The 18,613-nt window shown below is 40.4% G+C and overlaps 1 long non-coding RNA gene and 1 pseudogene across 2 annotated transcripts; both read left to right on the top strand.

The window, feature by feature from the left end:
* Nucleotides 1–187: 187 nt before the first annotated feature.
* Nucleotides 188–2,437, top strand: LOC149157578 (uncharacterized). Its single transcript, XR_016261618.1, has 6 exons — nt 188–249; nt 354–426; nt 542–619; nt 1,212–1,279; nt 2,092–2,151; nt 2,367–2,437. It is a non-coding gene; the product is annotated as an uncharacterized LOC149157578 (long non-coding RNA).
* On the top strand, nt 2,328–4,671 carry LOC149157577 (nucleobase-ascorbate transporter 7-like; annotated as a pseudogene). The gene is made up of 8 exons (XR_016261217.1): nt 2,328–2,533; nt 2,632–2,725; nt 2,875–2,958; nt 3,054–3,115; nt 3,189–3,280; nt 3,377–3,454; nt 3,795–3,912; nt 4,047–4,671. The product of XR_016261217.1 is annotated as a nucleobase-ascorbate transporter 7-like (transcript).
* Nucleotides 4,672–18,613: the final 13,942 nt, after the last annotated feature.

Raw genomic sequence — 18,613 nt, 5'->3', positions numbered from 1 at the left:
TTTGCAGTCTACTGGTGCATTCTATGTTGTTTCAAGGTTTGCAAGTGCCACACCTCCCCCTCAATCTATCATCAGCCGTGGTATAGGCTGGCAGGTAAGGAAATGGATTCGTTGCTTTCACCCTTATGGCTTCAGGTAATTGGAAGATTGTATCATTATCGTTGATGGAATGTAATGGTCCTCTCTACAGGGAGTTGGAATTTTATTGGATGGGATGTTTGGAACTGGAAATGGGTCCACAGTATCAGTGTAAGAACCAGGCAACTTGACCCATTTCTGGCAACTTTAGCTGCAACTTGACCCATTTCTGGCAATACTAGCTCTAAAATTTGTCTTATCTTGGGAATTTGCAGTGAGAATGCTGGTCTTTTGGGGTTGACCTGAGGTGGGAGTCGCAGGGTGCTCCAGATATCAGCAGGATTTATGGTATTCTTCTCTGTTCTTGGTGATAATCAACTCAAGTTGGGATATTGTTCTCATTTTGGGGTTTATTCCATAGTCTAGGATTTTGCATTGCTAATTTCATGTTAATGTGTTCCAGGCAAATTTGGAGCAATCTTTGCTTCTATTCCAGCACCCATTGTCGCTGCCATGTATTGTCTCCTCTTTGGTTATGTTGGTATGTATACGGTTTACACAGATCCTATGTGCTGAGCTGCAAATTCAGTCAACTAGTAGTATCTTAGCTGTTGCCATAATGTATAATGGACGTATGCATAAAACCTTAAGGTTAACTCATTTTGGCAGACACTTAGTTTGTAGAATGCAATTTCAACATATTAGGGTAAAACAACAATTCATTGGGTACCTATATTGGCAGACAGTTTGTACGATGCAGCTTTAAAATTGTAGGGTAGAACATCAGTTCTTTGGGTTTTGCCTCATGTCTGAAATTTTTTGTATTCTTGATGAGCAACTAGTGGGGGTCTCAGTTTCCTTCAATTTTTCAATCTAAATAGTTTCAGGACGAAGTTCATCTTGGGCTTCTCTCTGTTTTTGGGATTATCAGTACCACAGTACTTCAATGAATTTACAGTTTCTTATGGTCATGGTCCAGTCCACACTCATGGACGATGGGTAGGGTTCTTACAACTTCTTTCAGGGACTAAATTGAAATTTTTTGGCTAGCAGTTCGTTGTGGCAACATTCCCTTCATTCTTCAAATTTCAATGTTTTTAACTTTAAACATTTTTGAATGGCTTTTTTAACAGTTCAATGACATTATCAATGTGATTTTCTCGTCACCACCTTTAGTTTCTGGCAGCGTAGCATTGTTTTTGTAAGTACTTTTGAAGATGCAACAGAATTTTTGTTGTTGTTGGTGCTTCAAATTGAGCCAATGAGCATTTATCTGGAACTCGAGATTCATATAGAGTCATTTTATAGTAATGATATCTTAAGCCCCCTTGCAAAGGCATTAGTAGGAACTAGCAGTACAATTGCTTTCTGATATTCTCCACGCATAATGTGAGAATTATTAGTTATTCATAGCATGTTTAAAATATAATTTTTTTGGTAAACTTTGTTGACAGGGCAGCTTGTTGACAGGCACTTTAGGCTTACCATTAACTTTAGCTTCATGATTTTCTTCTAAAATGAGTGCATGGAAATTATTGCAGCAAAAATGAAATGACATTGGAAAAGTAACGAAAAATATAGTACGGCTTTTCAGATGGCATTCCATGCAATGTATCACAGGTTTCTTTTGGGCATTGTCATCTATTCTTTTGTACATTTTATTATGTTCTACATATGGGGGATTTTTTTCTTATGCATTTTATGCATCATGATTAGATATGCTTACTATTGTTAGCTTCATCCTAGGTATATACTTTTCAGTTTCTCATGGCAGAATCATTTGTAGTTCTCCTGGGGGTAGGCAGCATTCACACATGTTGCCACCAATATAACAGGGGCCGCTAGAGTTGCAAGATCATCCCCATGTTGTAAACTTTATCTGATAACATAACAACAAAGGGATGTATATTTTGTAATATCTATTCTATTTGAATTTCTGTTTTGTTTGAAAATATATCCTCTTTTTTTTGAAAAAATGTCAAATGAAGTGTTGTACTCTGATGTTATTTACAGGTGGGGAAATGCGTTGAAATAGGGCTTCCACAACTTATTGTACTGGTCTTCTTTTCACAGGTAAGGAATTAACCAATTACCATTATGTGTAAACTTCTTGAGTGTATCTCTCTAGATATATATCATATATCCTGTTCCTAGTCTTTCCATGCTTTTTTAAATCTGTTGTATTAAATGATTTGTAATTGGAAAGATTGCGGCACTAATTTGTTGCAGAATGAAACTAACTGATTAAACTCTTTTTTCCTCCCTTTCATTATGGTCGACATATCAAGACTCGTAAGAAGCCTTTATTTGAGCGTTTTGCCATCATAATTGCAGTTGCTATTGTGTGGGCATATGCCCATATACTCACTGTAGGTGGAGCATACAAGGATACCCCTCAAAGGACCCAAGCCCATTGCCGAACAGACCGTTCTAGACTAGTTAGTGGTGCCAAATGGTATGCATTCTTACAAGAAGCATGCATACTAATTGTCATGTCACTTCATACAGTACGTTCTCATGCAAAGCCTCAGCATGGTCTTTATTATTCTGCAGGATAAGTGTTCCATATCCATTTCAATGGGGAGGACCTGTTTTTGATGGACAGTCTTTTGCAATGATGGCTGCAGCATTTGTGTCTCTTGCTGAGGTCTGCCTGCTTGCCATATATCAGATATACTTTCTTGTCTTTTATTTTCTTTATCTCGTTGACTTTTCTGATAGTTATCTATGGCTTTCTATTTAAAAACAAAATTGGGTATTGACTACTATTTTTTTTTTTCTTTCATAAATTTGCAGTCTACTGGTGCATTCTATGCTGTTTCAAGGTTTGCAAGTGCCACACCTCCCCCTCAATCTATCATCAACCGTGGTATAGGCTGGCAGGAAGGAAATGGATTGGTTGCTTTCACCCTTATGGCTTCAGGTAATTGGAAGATTGTATCATTATCGTTGATGGAATGTAATGGTCCTCTCTACAAGGAATTGGAATTTTATTGGATGGGATGTTTGGAACTGGAAATGGGTCCACAGTATCAGTGTAAGAACTAGGCAACTTGACCCATTTCTGGCAATACTAGCTCTGAAATTTGTCTTATCTTGGGAATTTGCAGTGAGAATGCTGGTCTTTTGGGGTTGACATGAGTTGGGAGTTGCAGGGTGCTCCAGATATCAGCAGGATTTATGATATTCTTCTCTGTTCTTGGTGATAATCAACTCAAGTTGGGATATTGTTCTCATTTTGGGGTTTATTCCCTAGTCTAGGATTTTGCATTGCTAATTTCATGTTAATGTGTTCCAGGCAAATTTGGAGCAATCTTTGCTTCTATTCCAGCACCCATTGTCGCTGCCGTGTATTGTCTCCTCTTTGGTTATGTTGGTATGTATACGGTGTACACAGATCCTATGTGCTGAGCTGCGAATTCAGTCAACTAGTAGTATCTTAGCTGTTGCTATAATGTATAATGGACGTATGCATAAAACCTTAAGGTTAACTCATTTTGGCAGACACTTAGTTTGTAGAATGCAATTTTAACATATTAGGGTAAAACAACAATTCATTGGGTACCTATATTGGCAGACAGTTTGTACGATGCAGCTTTAAAATTGTAGGGTAGAACATCAGTTCTTTGGGTTTTGCCTCATGTCTGAAATTTTTTGTATTCTTTATGAGCAACTAGTGGGGGTCTCAGTTTCCTTCAATTTTTCAATCTAAATAGTTTCAGGACGAAGTTCATCTTGGGCTTCTCTCTGTTTTTGGGATTATCAGTACCACAGTACTTCAATGAATTTACAGTTTCTTCTGGTCATGGTCCAGTCCACACTCATGGACGATGGGTAGGGTTCTTACAACTTCTTTCAGGGACTAAATTGAAATTTTTTGGCTAGCAGTTCGTTGTGGCAACATTCCCTTCATTCTTCAAATTTCAATGTTTTTAACTTTAAACATTTTTGAATGGCTTTTTTAACAGTTCAATGACATTATCAATGTGATTTTCTCGTCACCACCTTTAGTTTCTGGCAGCGTAGCATTGTTTTTGGATAAAACTCTACATATGGGGAAGAGTTCAACAAGGAAAGACAGAGGCCATCATTGGTGGGATAAGTTCTGTTCATTCAAAACCGATCCTAGAAGTGAAGAATTTTATGCTCTCCCTTTCAACCTGACCAAGTTTTTCCCATCTGTCTAAGGATGAAACTCTATTTTAGAGGTGGGGTCTCTGTTTTATCAATAGCCTTGGTGCATTTGGAGAATAATCAGAGTGTCTTCAATTCAGAAAGAGACAACTTCACAGTGTGAAATCTAAGATGTCTATATTTTATATCTATCACTTTGATAGGGAACTGCTTTCACGAATTATCTTAAATGGATGCCTCTGTTCCCTGGTCAATCATTTTCAGAGCACTTCAAGATCACCGCTCTTGGCAAGCAGCAAAAGGAGAATAATGAAAAGGAAAAGTACATTTCATACTCTCAGAGTGGTCAATATGCTATCTTGACTCCAATTCAAAAGAGGCATGTTGTGCATAGAGTAGTTTATTTTTGTAAGTACTTTTGAAGATGCAACATAATTATTTTGTTGTTGGTGCTTCAAATTGAGCCAATGAGCATCTATCTGGAACTCGAGAGTCATATAGAGTCATTTTATAGTAATGATATCTTAAGCCCCCTTGCAAAGGCATTAGTAGGAACTAGCAATACAATTGCTTTCTGATATTCTCCACGCATAATGCGAGAATTATTAGTTATTCATAGCATGTTTAAAATATATATTTTTTTTAAACGTTGTTTGCCTTTGAAATAAAGGCTTCAGCTCCTGTTGACAGGGCACTTTAGGCTTACGATTAACTTTAGCTTCATGATTTTCTTCTAAAATGAGTGCATGGAAATTATTGCAGCAAAAATGAAATGACATTGGAAAAGTAACGAAAAATATAGTACGGCTTTTCAGATGGCATTCCATGCAATGTATCACAGATTTCTTTTGGGCATTGTCATCTATTCTTTTGTACTTTTTATTATGTTCTACATATGGGGATTTTTTCCTTATGCATTTTATGCATCATGATCAGATATGCTTACTATTGTTAGCTTCATCCTAGGTATATACTTTTCAGTTTCTCATGGCAGAATCATTTGTAGTTCTCCTGGGGGTAGGTAGCATTCACACATGTTGCCACCAATATAACAGGGGCCGCTAGAGTTGCAAGATCATCCCCATGTTGTAAACTTTATCTGATAACATAACAACAAAGGGAAATTCTGAACATCCATTGCATCTACCTTGTTTTTTAAGAAAGTTCTGAGCATTCTTGAATTGAATGTTTGCTTTGGAGATTGTACATGTTGGTGGAAGAGAGTAAAAGGAAGGTCATCTTCTCTCTGTATTGTTATCTCTAGGCCATCACATGTAGAATATTTCTACACCTTTTTAACCAAGTATAAGTTATGTAGTAGTATTAGAACCTGAAAATGTTAGATCCTTGTGTACCTTCAATTGATGCAATGATGCTTCAGCCATATTGGTCGATTCCAAAAAAAAGGGTTCAATAGTTACTATATCATCTGAATAGATACCCTCCATGTGTGGGTGCCTTGAACCAATAACATGGAGATGTGTGCAAGGGAACCTATTCAAATGGAGATACATCAATAGGTGGAGCACTCCAATGAAACAAATTCCATAATAAGTTGACTGGTTTACTTCTTAAGGAAGATGCTTGTTCTTTTAAATATAGGCTGGAAAAGGTCAGTCCCTTGGTTTACTTGTTTGCTCAATTGCCTTCTTAAGGAAGATGCTTGTTCTTTTAAATATAGGTTGGAAAAGGTCAGTCCCTTGGTTTACTTGTTTGCTCAATTGCTGGGGGAATGTACCATTTGGAGGAAGATGCAAGTATTTGGAATGGCCTACGAAGGTTGGAGTACCCACTTTGGGGCCCCACACATATTTGAAAGTGTTTCTTGCAGAAGTATTTACCCTTGAAGCGCCTTTGGAAGATGGATGTTAAGCATTGAAGCCCTTTGTTTCCAATGTTTATGGAGGTATTCCTCTCTTTGGGGGCTATTTGGTGTAGAGTATTGTACATGTGGCATAAAAAAACTCAATTTTTATATACAAATCTGTGGAATAAGTTCTCCCTCTGGCAACTGTTTTTTTAACCCATTACAGCCCTAGAGTCAGTCCTCCAACAGCAATGCATCTTTCCACTTCAAAAATACTATTATTTTTTATTGAAACTACACATATAACATGAAACTTAAAAGTTAATTGGAACAAACCTAATAGTATATAATATATATTGTCAAACAAAACATACCATAAACCTCAAACTTCGGTATATAGGAACAAAGCAACCCTACCAATAATTAATCTTCTACATGACTTGGACATATATAAATTTTTTATCCATTATTATTTGCTTAATTTTGAAAACCAAAGAATTTTTTTTTTATCAAAATTCTACGAGGCTTATTTGTTAATTAAGTAGCTGATCTATTTCATTATGTACTCTGCAATGCTTGATGACAAACTATGAAAGGTTCGTAACTTTGCTATCACGAATGTGTTTTTTTTTTCCTTTTTCTTGATTTTGTCAATGATTAGGAATTACGTGGGTGTTGATTATAGTTTTAGTTGTAGCCTTTCAACTTTTTGGGCTTATCTTCTTATATCAAACATTTGTGCAGGGTTTCAACGAAATAACATTTCATTGAGTATGTATTTACAAATAAGTGATTTTGGGATCAAATCCCATAAAGTAATTTTATATTTGCTCTTCAAATTCTTTCAAGTTTTTGAAAGTAAAACCAATGAATTATCAATATAATTTTACCATAATAAAAAACAATTAGAAAGACTTTAACCAGCTCAAATTGCTCATCTCTATCTCTTCTAGAAAACTTCCCATATAAAAATATTGGGAGTATCCAAAAAGAAAACTTTTAATTAAGTAGGAATTTATACAAAAATTATTATTTTAATCAAATTAAAACTTTTCCAATTCAACAATTCCAATTTAATAATCTTATCGGCCTCTCTTTGTACCTTTTGGGACAATTGCTAGTATATACACCAACCATGTACTTGATTGATAGGTTGATTTTAAAGTGTACAGGGCAATTGTAACAAAATGACATGAGAGTCTTTCAAAAAACCACATAGTAAATAAATATACATAATAACCACATAGTAAATAAATATACATAATAGATGAATATATCTTTTAATTTAATGATTATATTTTCCAACAACGGCACTCAAAACCACATAGTAAATAAATATACATAATAGAGGAATATATGTTTTGCTTATGACTATTATGTATTTTGAGTATTGATTGGTCTATATTAGTCAATTTTAATGGACTACCCTTCCTAGAAGTCACCATATACAGAAGTGTATAAAGACTTCTTAAGAAAAGGAACACATCATTATTGCTCCAAAATTCTCCGTAGAGCCAACTTTTCATTTCCGTCATCAATTGAGAGTACCTATTTCTTGAGTCTCTGGTGTCTTCTATAGACATAGTCTTCACCTCTATCATTTTATTGGATTCCCTAAGTTCTCTTAAATCTTCCATTATCAGGGAACTGCAACCATAGATTTTTATTATTTGAAGTGTTTTCAAATTGAAATAACTCTTTGGAAATACCTTCAATGCTGAGCATTCTACAATGATGAACATTTCAAGTACTGGCATTGCTCCTTACTTTACGATTGGCAACTCTTATAATTCATGTAACCCAACAATTCAAAATATCTTCAATAAAGAAAATGCCTCCTTGTCACCGAATTCTTGAGGAAACCTCTTTAATCTAGAGCATTCAATTATTTCCAATTGCTGCAGATTGTTGAGCTTATGCAAATGTGGAAGTTCTTCCAACATATTACACTTGTATAATATAAGACTAGTCATATTCTGAAAAGCACAAAAACTATTTTCCATTCTAACCAAGTCAAGACACTCCATGTACAGTTTTCTCATATACAGTTTTCTCAACTTTGACATATTATTCATGTCACTCGGCAGAGATCTCACCTTTGTGAGCTCTAACACGAGGGTGTTCATTTCAATCATATTCCCTAATGTGCCTTCCCTAATAACGCCCCCATTGTTTGTTAAATGGAGCCTGGTGAGTTGCTTTAAGTTGGCCAGACGCTAATGCTTGCCACTTTTTTCCATTTCTTGGGCTCACCTTTTTCCCATAGATTGGTGCATCCATACATTGTCAAACCCTGCAAAGAGGTGAGCCTTGAGATGCTGCAAGGTAGATACTGCAAATGACCACATTTATCCATGGCTAGATGCCTTAAAGATTTCAAATTATGAAGGGCAGACGGTAATTCCGTGATTCTAGAGCGGCTTAGATCAAGGATCTCCAGGTTTCCAAGATTTGTAAGAGATGTAGGTAGAAAGTTGATGGGCATACCTGATAAAAAGAGGCATCTTAGCTGTTTCAAACACCCCACACTCTCCGGTAATGACTGCACTGACGTCCCACTCAAATCCAGAACCTTAAGAGAGACCATTCTCCCAATAACCCTTTTTGGAATTTTTGTTAGACATTTGTTACCATCTATTAACAATGAACATAGTTTCGGAACTCTCGTTGACTCAGGGACCGAACACAGTTCGTTATTACTGAACAAAATCTGACTGCATCTGGAACATTCATTTTCATTCAACGTGCTCAAATCCTGACCCACATGGCAAAAGAAAGTTTCTTCGGCCTCTGCAACACAGATTCCCAAATCACGCAGGAAGTTGTGTATCCTGAAGAAGACTGCACCCGCCAATGCTTCTCACAATGGGTTCAATCAAACAATGATCTGCCAAAAAGTTGAGATAAACCCCTCCCACTACGAATGGGTTGTAGCTAAGTTGATGGTGATATTTTCGTGCCAACAACCCTTCTCCCACCCATAATGGAATCACATGGTTGGCATGAATAATTTGGTCTTCTGTGAATGTTGCGGCCATGTATAGAAAGCATAATTGCAAATGAATATCACATTTAACTCATGGAATATAGATGCAAGTGTCCAATCTATGCTTTATCGTCCACTTTTGCATGCAATTTTCTTTATTGATTCTTATTTTCAATGACCATTTACATTTATGCCTTACGGCGTTTCTTTTGCAACATCTGGTGCAAATGCTAGTAAGTACAAATGCCAATGAATCCCCAAAGTTCTGTCACGTTTCTCGGTTCCGGCCAATCTCTGATGGCCCTGATCTTCTCCTCGTGGACTCTCACTCCATCCACCCCTATGATGTGTCCCAAGTACAACATCTTCGTCAACCCAAACTCACACTTGGAGAGCTTGGCATAGAACTGCTGCTTCTCCAAGATGCGCAACACTGTCTCAATGTGCTGGAGATGCTCCTCCCAAGACCTGCTGTAAATGAGAGTGTCATCAAAGAACACCAACACAAACTTCCTTAAGTGGCTGCGGAAGATGTGATTCATGCAGGACTAGAATGTAGCTGGGGCGTTGGTTAGCCTGAAGGGCATCACCAAAAACTCAAAGTGCCCATAGTGACACCTGAAGGCGGTCTTCGGAATGTCTTGCTCCCTCACGCGAATCTGATGGTACCCAGATCTCAAATCAATCTTTGAGAAGAATCGTGCTCCTCTCAACTCATCCGTCAACTTATCGATCCTGGGTATGGGGTACCCGTTCTTCAGAGTCTTCTTGTTCAGGGCCCTGTAGTCAATGCACATCCTCAATGTGCCGTCCTTCTTCTTCACCAGCACCACAGAAGAAGCAAAAGGACTTGTGCTTGACCGAATGTGCCCAAGAGCCAGCAACTCTTGAATGGCCTACTCAATCTCATCCCGATAGGCCTTGGGATGCCTATAGGGGGTAGTGATCACTGCCTGTATGCCCTGCTCAAGCTCAATGGTGTGCTCAAACCCCCAGTCCGGTGGCTGTCCCGGCGGAATCTCCCCAAACACTGTGGCATACTGGTCAAGGATGGACTGTATCTCTGGGTGCACCGTCTGCCCTGTAGTCCCTGCCTCTGATGCACGCAGCTCCACTGCCCACTCTACGTCTCCCTTCCGGAAGACTGCCTCCATCCGATGAGCTGAAACAATCTGAGGCGGATATGTGTGCTGTCCCCGTATCTTCTCATGCCTCCCTGTCTTCTCATCATCCCACTCCATCTCTAGGGCCTTCTAATCTGTCGTGACCTTCCCTAGAGTAATAAGCCACTGAACACCCAGTATCATGTTGGTGTCCGGAATATCGACCACGAAAAAGTGGTCAGTCAGTGTGTAGGTGCCCATCGTCACTGATAACTCTGGAACATAACGAGCACACATCATGGTCTGATCTCCTAGGACCAAAATTGAAAAGCCATCGAAGCTCTCTGTCTGTATACCTCTCCGCTCAACCATCTGTGCATCGATGAAGTTGTGGGTTGCCCCACTGTCAACCAAAACTGATACTCGCTGGCCACGTACTGTCCCTCGTACGCGCAGCATCAAATACTTGGGAACTCCTCGCAATGCTGCAAGGGCCCCTCTGGTAGGTGCAAAAGCTGCACCACCTGCTGCTGGTGGTGGAGGTGGCAAAGGATCCTGCACGGCATGACTATCTCCTACCTCCACATCATCCTCCTCATCCTCTTCCCTGCTGCTCTTGGAGAAGGCCTCAATAAAATGTGCTTTGCCAGCAGCACATCTATGTCTCGGTGTCCACGGCACCTAACAGGTAAAGCGCAACCGCTTCTTCAGCTCCCTACTGGCATCATCATCAATTTGTGCTCGTCCTGGATTCCCCTTTGGAGGCAGAATCCTCACATCCTTCCCCTTAGGCTGGAAAGCCCGTCTCTGGGGGTAAAGGTGTCCGGGTCCTGGGTAAGGCATCCTGTAAGTCCCGGGGCCTGCTAATAGCATCCTAGAGTGTGGCTGGTCTAGCGGATCTGACTAGACCCCGGAGTGGCTCTGCTAACCCCTCAACAAACATGTAGATCCTCCGTGCCGCGGATAGATCTGGCACCATCACTGAAACCCTCAAGAAGTCTGCAATGTAGGTCTCTGGGTTCCCGGTTTGTTTGAGCCTCGTCAACTCAACAAAGTGCTGTTCCGGATCCCTCTGGTCAAATCTCTCTATCAGTCTCCTGGTGAACTCGGCATATGTCGTCACTGTGGAGTGTCCGAGTGTAACCAACCCATGGAACCACCAGTCCTGGGCCTCACCATCCAAATGTAATGTCGCCACCTTGATGGCCTCTGTCTTCGACATCTGGTTAAGCTGGAAATAGATGTCCAGCTTCTCCACCCAAGACTTTGCCGAACTGTTTGATGAGCCATCAAATGTAGGCAAGTGAAATCTACTAGTTGTGCGGTGGGTGTCTCCATCATGATAATGTCGGTATCCTCTGTGATGGTTGCGGGGTCTACTATCTCGCTGGAGCTGAACAAAGTCTCTGAATGAGAGAGCATCCCTGAACTCCTGCCCATAGGCCGGCACTCCGCAAAATAATCGCCCATATGATCGGGCTCTGCCTCCTGCTGTGCCCCGACCCCCGTGTCTGCTCCTAGGAAAGTGGGCATGGTAGAGCGTGTAGGGGCATGTGAGGCCATCTGCTGGGAAGTATCACGCTGAGTGGCACCCTGCTCTGGCAAATGGTGGGATGTTCCCGATCCCTCACCAACCTGGAAAACTCGTGGGTTCTCACGCTGTCTAGCCTCCACCGCTGTGAATCTCTGCCCCATCACCTTGATTTGCCTCGACAAATCCTGCACTGATTTGAGGAGCATGTCCGCAAATCTCTTCCCGTAATCATCTGCCATCGGATCCTCCTACTCTGCGTCCACCACAGGCTCCTCCTGTTTTGTGTTCACTACAGGGTCCTCCTGTTCTGTGTCTACCACCCGAACACAGTCTCCCTCTGCGTAGGTGTTCTCCAACCTACGCTCAATATCTCTGTATTTCCTACCTCTGTAACAGATGTAGGGCTTCTCCCTCGATGTCTTAGACTGCTAGCTCCACAGGTTGAGCCAGATCTATGCTCTGATACCATTGTAATATCCCTTATCAGAGATATCCCTCAAACACAAGCAAACTCCAACCAGAGAAATAACAGTAATGCAACATACAATAATGTATACATGGAATATAAGCAGAAACTCGAGAAATGTAGAGAGAAATGCTAAGCCATTTTATTATATTGATTAATGGAAAGAGTACAAGAGGTGATCAGAAAGATAGCACCTCGCTTGCACAAGGAAAGTGAAGAAATACACTCAGAATGGTAAGGAAATGGCCTCTCTCTGAATTGCGTCCAAACTGCCGGAGCACTACTGTGCTGCTGCTACTGCTGGAATCAAATGAGGATTTGGGGCTGTTCCCCTCCTCAGAAAACGCTGAAACTCTGGAATCAGCCTCTGCTCAATAAACCTAGAAAAGCCCAGAAAGCTTTTCTAAAATTGCTGACCCCCGAAAATCACCCCCTTGAGGATCTATGCTATCCCTCAAGGTTCTGCGCTGCACTTGAAGAGAATCCTCCAAAACTCTACCCGAAACTCTGCCAAAATCCTCCAATATGCAAGGGCTGATCCCTTGCTCAATCTCCCAGCTCAAATCCTCCACAAAAACCCAATCCGGAGCTCCTACCAAAAGAACTGCGTCCTCCCCTCTCAAGACTGCGCAATCATCAAAATACTCAGCTCCTCCTCAACTCCAGAAATCGCTCCTCCTGCAAAATACTGATGAAACTACCTTGCCCGAGCAGGCACTCGAAGTCCCCCAGGGCTAAGGGCGAGATCTCCGAACGGAGACACTCAATGCACTAAACAGTGCTGCAGACAGGTTAAACAGCGAGCGTGCTCTAAGTCGAAGTGACTAGCTCAAATGCAACATAATCGAATGATCAAAATGAGGAGGCTCCTCTCTCCTTTATAGCGTTGGCCTCTCTCAAAACCCTAAGGCCCACCTCCTCCAACGTAGCCTCTCTTTTGCCACGTGTTCCTTCTCCATCTGCGCAGTCCCTCCAAGTGTCTACGTGGGCCCCTTATCTACATGGTCCTTGGGCCCCCTTGGCTCCCCTTTTAAGTTACAACGTTGTGCTACTAGGGAGCGACTTTATTCATAAAGTGAGTTATGTCCCCCTTTCCTCACCTTTTTATTTATAAATAACTATAGAAGGCAAAATTGAGCAAAATTGAATATTTCAATTAGCCATGGCTAATTAGGAATATTACACACTCCTTCGCATAATGGCCGAACTTATTTCAACCAAGGCATCTGCCTTTTCTTCCTCCCTTAGATCCGGACTTCCCATAGAAGTGATCTTCAGGTAGGCCATTAGAAACTTCCGCTGCGCCATTCTGATAATATTCTCTGCTTCGACTTCACCCTTGGTGAATTAGAAGAGGGATGAGGAATCCATTGATCCTTTTGTCCTTTCCCAACTGCCTTCGGTGATTTCTCTTTCACTCTTGCTTGGGCTTTGTCTTCACCTCACCTCTGATACCATTTTAATTTTAGGTATGTTCTATGCTTAGATCAATTTATTTCAATTTTCACAGTTAGCTCAATATCTTTTCGAGATTAGCAATCACATCATCATTAAAGTAAACTGCAGATAGAACATAAACATAAATTGCAGAAGACAAGCCAAGACAAGAGGACAAAAGATGTGGCACTAGCCAGGGACCCCCAATGTGGGGAAACCCTTGATCAATTCTTCTTATATGTTCTCCAATAGTTCAGCAGAGAGAGATAGTACATATACATCAGAAGTCAACACTTTGACTTGACAAGATAAGAGATCAGACATCAAAGATCTTCACCATGAAGATAACACAATGCAACAGATGATAGGCCTAGAGCAGCTCAACCAAATGCTCAGAATACTAAAGCTTTCCTTCTATAACGCTCTTCCTCCTTTGCTTCTTCACTGATCATGTCAAGTCTGCCCATCTGGCAACTTGTGTAAACTGAAAGGATTGAAGCATTTCATAGCAGACCTGGACACTAAATAGAGCACAAACACTGTGAGCTACAACATTCTAACTCAACCCCACTGTCCATCTATTGATTGCAGCTTGCCTGCACATATTTACTCCAACGATACCCTGCCTTATAGGGTCTGAACGCAGCACTTAAGGAGGCCTCCAACTGCTGGCTATGGCCTGCGGCCTAGCCCAGCAGTTGACTGTAACCTTGTCCCTTCATACAGTGATCCAATCAGCCTTCAAGCAACAGCCTCATAGTTCCTCCTCATTGGATACTTTTGCCCAGCATATCATACCCAAACATGGCCCTGCTGTCACCTTCAGCAATAGCAGCTAGGTGACTGTGTAAGGCTTCTTTCTGGACAACAACCAATTGTTAGTATTGCCTATGACCATCCTCCTAAAGTTGCGGATCATCCTCTAGCTGTGAAACAACAAGTAAGGGCTTCCTAGAATAGTCATCCTCAATTGCGGATTGAGGCCTTTAATGATAGCGTATTTAAGACACCTTATTACAGCGAACAAGGGCTTCTTTGTCACCCTTCACTGCGTATTAAGGTCACCTCTTCTTGACAACGTTTAGGGCTTATGACTGTGCTTTGAAACAACAGTTAGGGCATCTCCCTTTAGCCCTACATTTAGATTTCTTCCTAACTGTTTGAGGGCTTCATTATGACAACATAATTCATCTCCCTTTTGCCTGCAGCCAGATCTCCTCACTGCACTTCCAGCATATAGGACTCTTCTCCTAGAGTCTCCATTATGACAGCATATTAGAACCTTTAAGGATTGCGGATTAGGAGCTCCATAGACACCAGATCAAGGTTCTCTTCTTGCTGCGTTTGAGGGTCTCTTGAGACAGCAAATTAGGGTCCCTTCATGACCTGCGGCTAGGGCATTTGGGACAGCATATGAGGGCTTTACCTTCAGCTGTGTGAAGGCCTCTTTTACTGCGGCTAGGGCTCCCTCTAGGATTCCTTAGATTTGCATTGAAGCTCCCTTAGACTAGAGAGCCTTTCCTTGGCTGTGTTGAGGGCTTACACTTCACCGCCCTTCTTGACTGCGGCTAGGGCACGTTCAAGACTTCTCCTTAAGGGCTGCGTAGAAAGCATCTCCTCTAGACCTCCCCTTCCACCAAAAACCCAAACAAGTGGTGAGTGAGATCACAAGAGATGAGTCTTAAATGACTTGAAGACCTCTCCTACTTATACTAAAATGTTGAGCACAAGTGGGGTTTATTTGGTTGCTGGCTGACCTTGACGAATTGTCCCATAACACTAATAAATTCATATGTCCATGAATACTTATCGAAATCGAATGATCTTTAGATTAATCCTGCACCTCTCGATGAGAGGGATCCAAGAAAAATATCAATTGCCATTAATAAGATGACCCACATGGAGTTTGGCCCTAGTTGCCAATTTTAACAGTCAGTGAAACACAATGGTGACTCCCGTTTTCCAACATAGAGGATTTCCGGTGCATTTTACTAACTACAAAGACATAACTTATGAGTTGATTCGTGTTCCTATTCAAGGAAGATTCTCTTAAAAATCTATCTCCAATAATGACACTCCAATTTCAACACACCTGATTGCATTATCCACATCATTTTCCTCCTTTGAACAAACCTTGACTTGCAAAAGCCATTTTTGAATTAAAAGGAAACTGTTTCACAAGGCTACCATATATGGATGCACCACCTGTGGCAATTCGATGTTAGGTCCCTATATTACTAGTGATTCCCCCATTACTATTGTTATTGTATCCTTTCTTGTTTTGTTGTGCCCTTCTTGTCCCCATATTGTTATTATTGTGCCCCATAGAAGCCCACTATTGTTAGTTTTTTGCCCTTATATTATTATTATTAGGTCGACTTTGGTTATATTGTGAACCCTTAGACTCCTATATATAGAAAGGAGGTTTCATCATTTGTATCATCCAAGAATTGTTCATTTGTGTAATGTAAAGGAGGTTGCCTCCTCGAAGAGGCTGATTTCTAAGTTGTTGATCTATCTTTTCTATCTTTTCGTGCGCTGGTTTCATAACATTTGGTATCAGAGCTTTGGATTCTAGGGTTTCGCTGCTCCAAATAGGCCATCATGGAATGTTCGATATAACTTTTTTCTGCGAAGTTTTAGAAGCTACAAAAAAAACCCATTTGAGCGGAAAGCGTTCTGAACCTCGAGCCCGAATTTCAAATTTTATCTCGCTATATTTTCGGAGATATGATCTGAGGCAATTAGGGTTTTTGCAAGCTCCAGAATTCCATCTCAAACAGGTCATCATGGAATTTTCGCTATAATTTGTTTTTTACGAAGGTTCAGACTCTGAAATTAAAACCCATTTGAGCCGAATTTGTGGTGAATCTCGGGCCCCAATTTTAGATCTTGTTTCGCTATATTTCAGGGATACAGTCCAAGACATTTAGGGTTTTTGTAGGCTCCCGAATTACATCCCAAACATGTGACCTGGGGAAAATCGTCATAACTTTCTCTCTGAGCATCAGATTGAAATTTCGTAAGAAGCTACAGAAAGAGGACGGACTGTACTTTTCTGTGTATTGTTTTTAGGTCCGAAGGTCGAAACAGTAACACGTGGCACTTCGTACAAGTTCTCTCTACTGAAAAAGTATATAAGCAGGTCATCTTGGGAGGTGGGGCATAACTCTTTCTTGGAGAATCCAATTTCGATTAGACTGGTGGCATTGGAAAGAGGGCACAGAGGGATACTGCAGGTTGCAATTTCAGACCTTGGAGATCCAAAATTACAGAGTTACAGTCGTTTCAATATCGAGCTCCTACAAAGTGAAAAAATGTGTGTAGTTTTTTAAATTTTGCATAAGTTTGGTTTGAAAAATTAGTTTGAAGGAATTCAAAGGGCATAGTGAAGCATTATTATCAGTAATTGATGCCCCGAAGAAAGAAAATGGAAACACCTAGTAAGCAACCTGAAAGCTCTAGCATGACTCATGAAGAAGAGGAAGAAATGCAACATGATATATCAAAATTACGAGACCAAGTGCAACAAATTTCACTCGCACAAAAAGTAATAGAAGCTAAGATGGATGGTTTAAAGAAAGACGTAGAAGCTAAGATGTATGGCGTGGAAGCTAAGATGGATGGTTTAAAGAAAGGCGTAGAAGCTAATATGAATGACGTGGAAGCTAAGATGGATGGCGTGGAAGCTAAGATGGATGATTTAAAGAAAGGCGTGGAAGCTAAGATGGAAGATTTGAAGACAGATTTGACAAAATTTCTACAAGAAATGCTTACTAATGGCGAAAGAGTAGTAAAGGAAACTCATGATGAGAACAAAATAAATATTAATCATGATTTCATAGACTTTAACGTTGGATCGAAGAACCACCATGTTCCAAAGATCGATATGAGGAAGTTTGATGGCAAGGATCCCGCAACATGGATACTATAAATGGAGTAATTTTTTGATCTCCATAATGTGAAGAAATTATTTTACATAGATTGTGAAGAGGAGGAAGAAAATGAACAAGAAATGTCAAAAGAAGAGGAGATACACCAGGAACAAACCCTAGAGAAAGAAGAAATGAATCCGACCATATCTTGTAATGCATTCGCTGGAATTACCACTCCTCAAATTATCAAGATAGAAGGACATATCAAGAAGAAAAAGGTAATAATGTTGATTGATTCGGGCAGTACCCATAATTTTATTCATTGTAAGATAGCCAAGGAATTGAATTGCTTCCTATATCCAGCACCAGAGTGTCAAGTGATGGTTGCAAGTTGAGGAACCATAAATTGCTTAGGAAAGTGCCATAATATCAAGCTATCCATGAGAGAATATGTATTGAATAGCCCAATGCTTTCCATTCCAATGGGTGGTGCTGATGTTGTACTAGGAGTCCTAATGGCTACAATCCTTGGGTACAATAGCTTTTAATTTTCAAGAACTTTTCATGAAATTTTCTTCAGAAGGAAAGGAAATTGAATTAAGGGGTATCGCAGGGAAACTGGGATAGATAATCAGCTGTAACGGAATGATAAAGCTTCTAAAGAAAGAACAACGAGGCATAATTGCACAATTATGTTCACTGGAGGTTCCCACATCGAAATCATCTATTTCTCCAGATCTCCAAAAAGTCTTGGACAATCATTCCAAGTTATTTGAGACTCCCAAAGGCCTCCCACCTATTCGTGATCATGATCATGCTATTCATTTGATTCGGGAAGTGTTCCTCCAAACATCAGGCCTTACATATATCCCTATGCCCAAAAGAGTGAAATTGAACGTATGGTTGCAATAATGCTAGAGGCTGGTATAATTCAACCTAGTCAAAGTTCTTTCTCTGCTCCAGTAGTATTGGTTCACAAGAAGGATGGATCATGGCGCATGTGTCCAGATTATGGGGAGCTCAACAAACTCACTATTAAAGATAAATCTCCCATTCCTGTCATTGATGAATTATTGGATGAATTGCATGGATCAATTTACTTCAAGTTGGATCTTCGTTCAGGGTATCATCAAATCAGAATGAAGACTGAAGACATTCCAAAAACAACATTTAGAACTCATGAGGGTCATTAT

Source organism: Pinus tabuliformis, chromosome 5_2 (assembly GCF_031772625.1).
Source record: "Pinus tabuliformis cultivar Carrire ecotype Pingquan chromosome 5_2, CPIR1, whole genome shotgun sequence".
In the NCBI taxonomy this organism is placed as follows: domain Eukaryota; kingdom Viridiplantae; phylum Streptophyta; class Pinopsida; order Pinales; family Pinaceae; genus Pinus; species Pinus tabuliformis.
The sequence above is the reverse complement of the archived record's forward strand: the minus strand, read 5'-3'. Positions and strand labels throughout refer to the sequence as shown.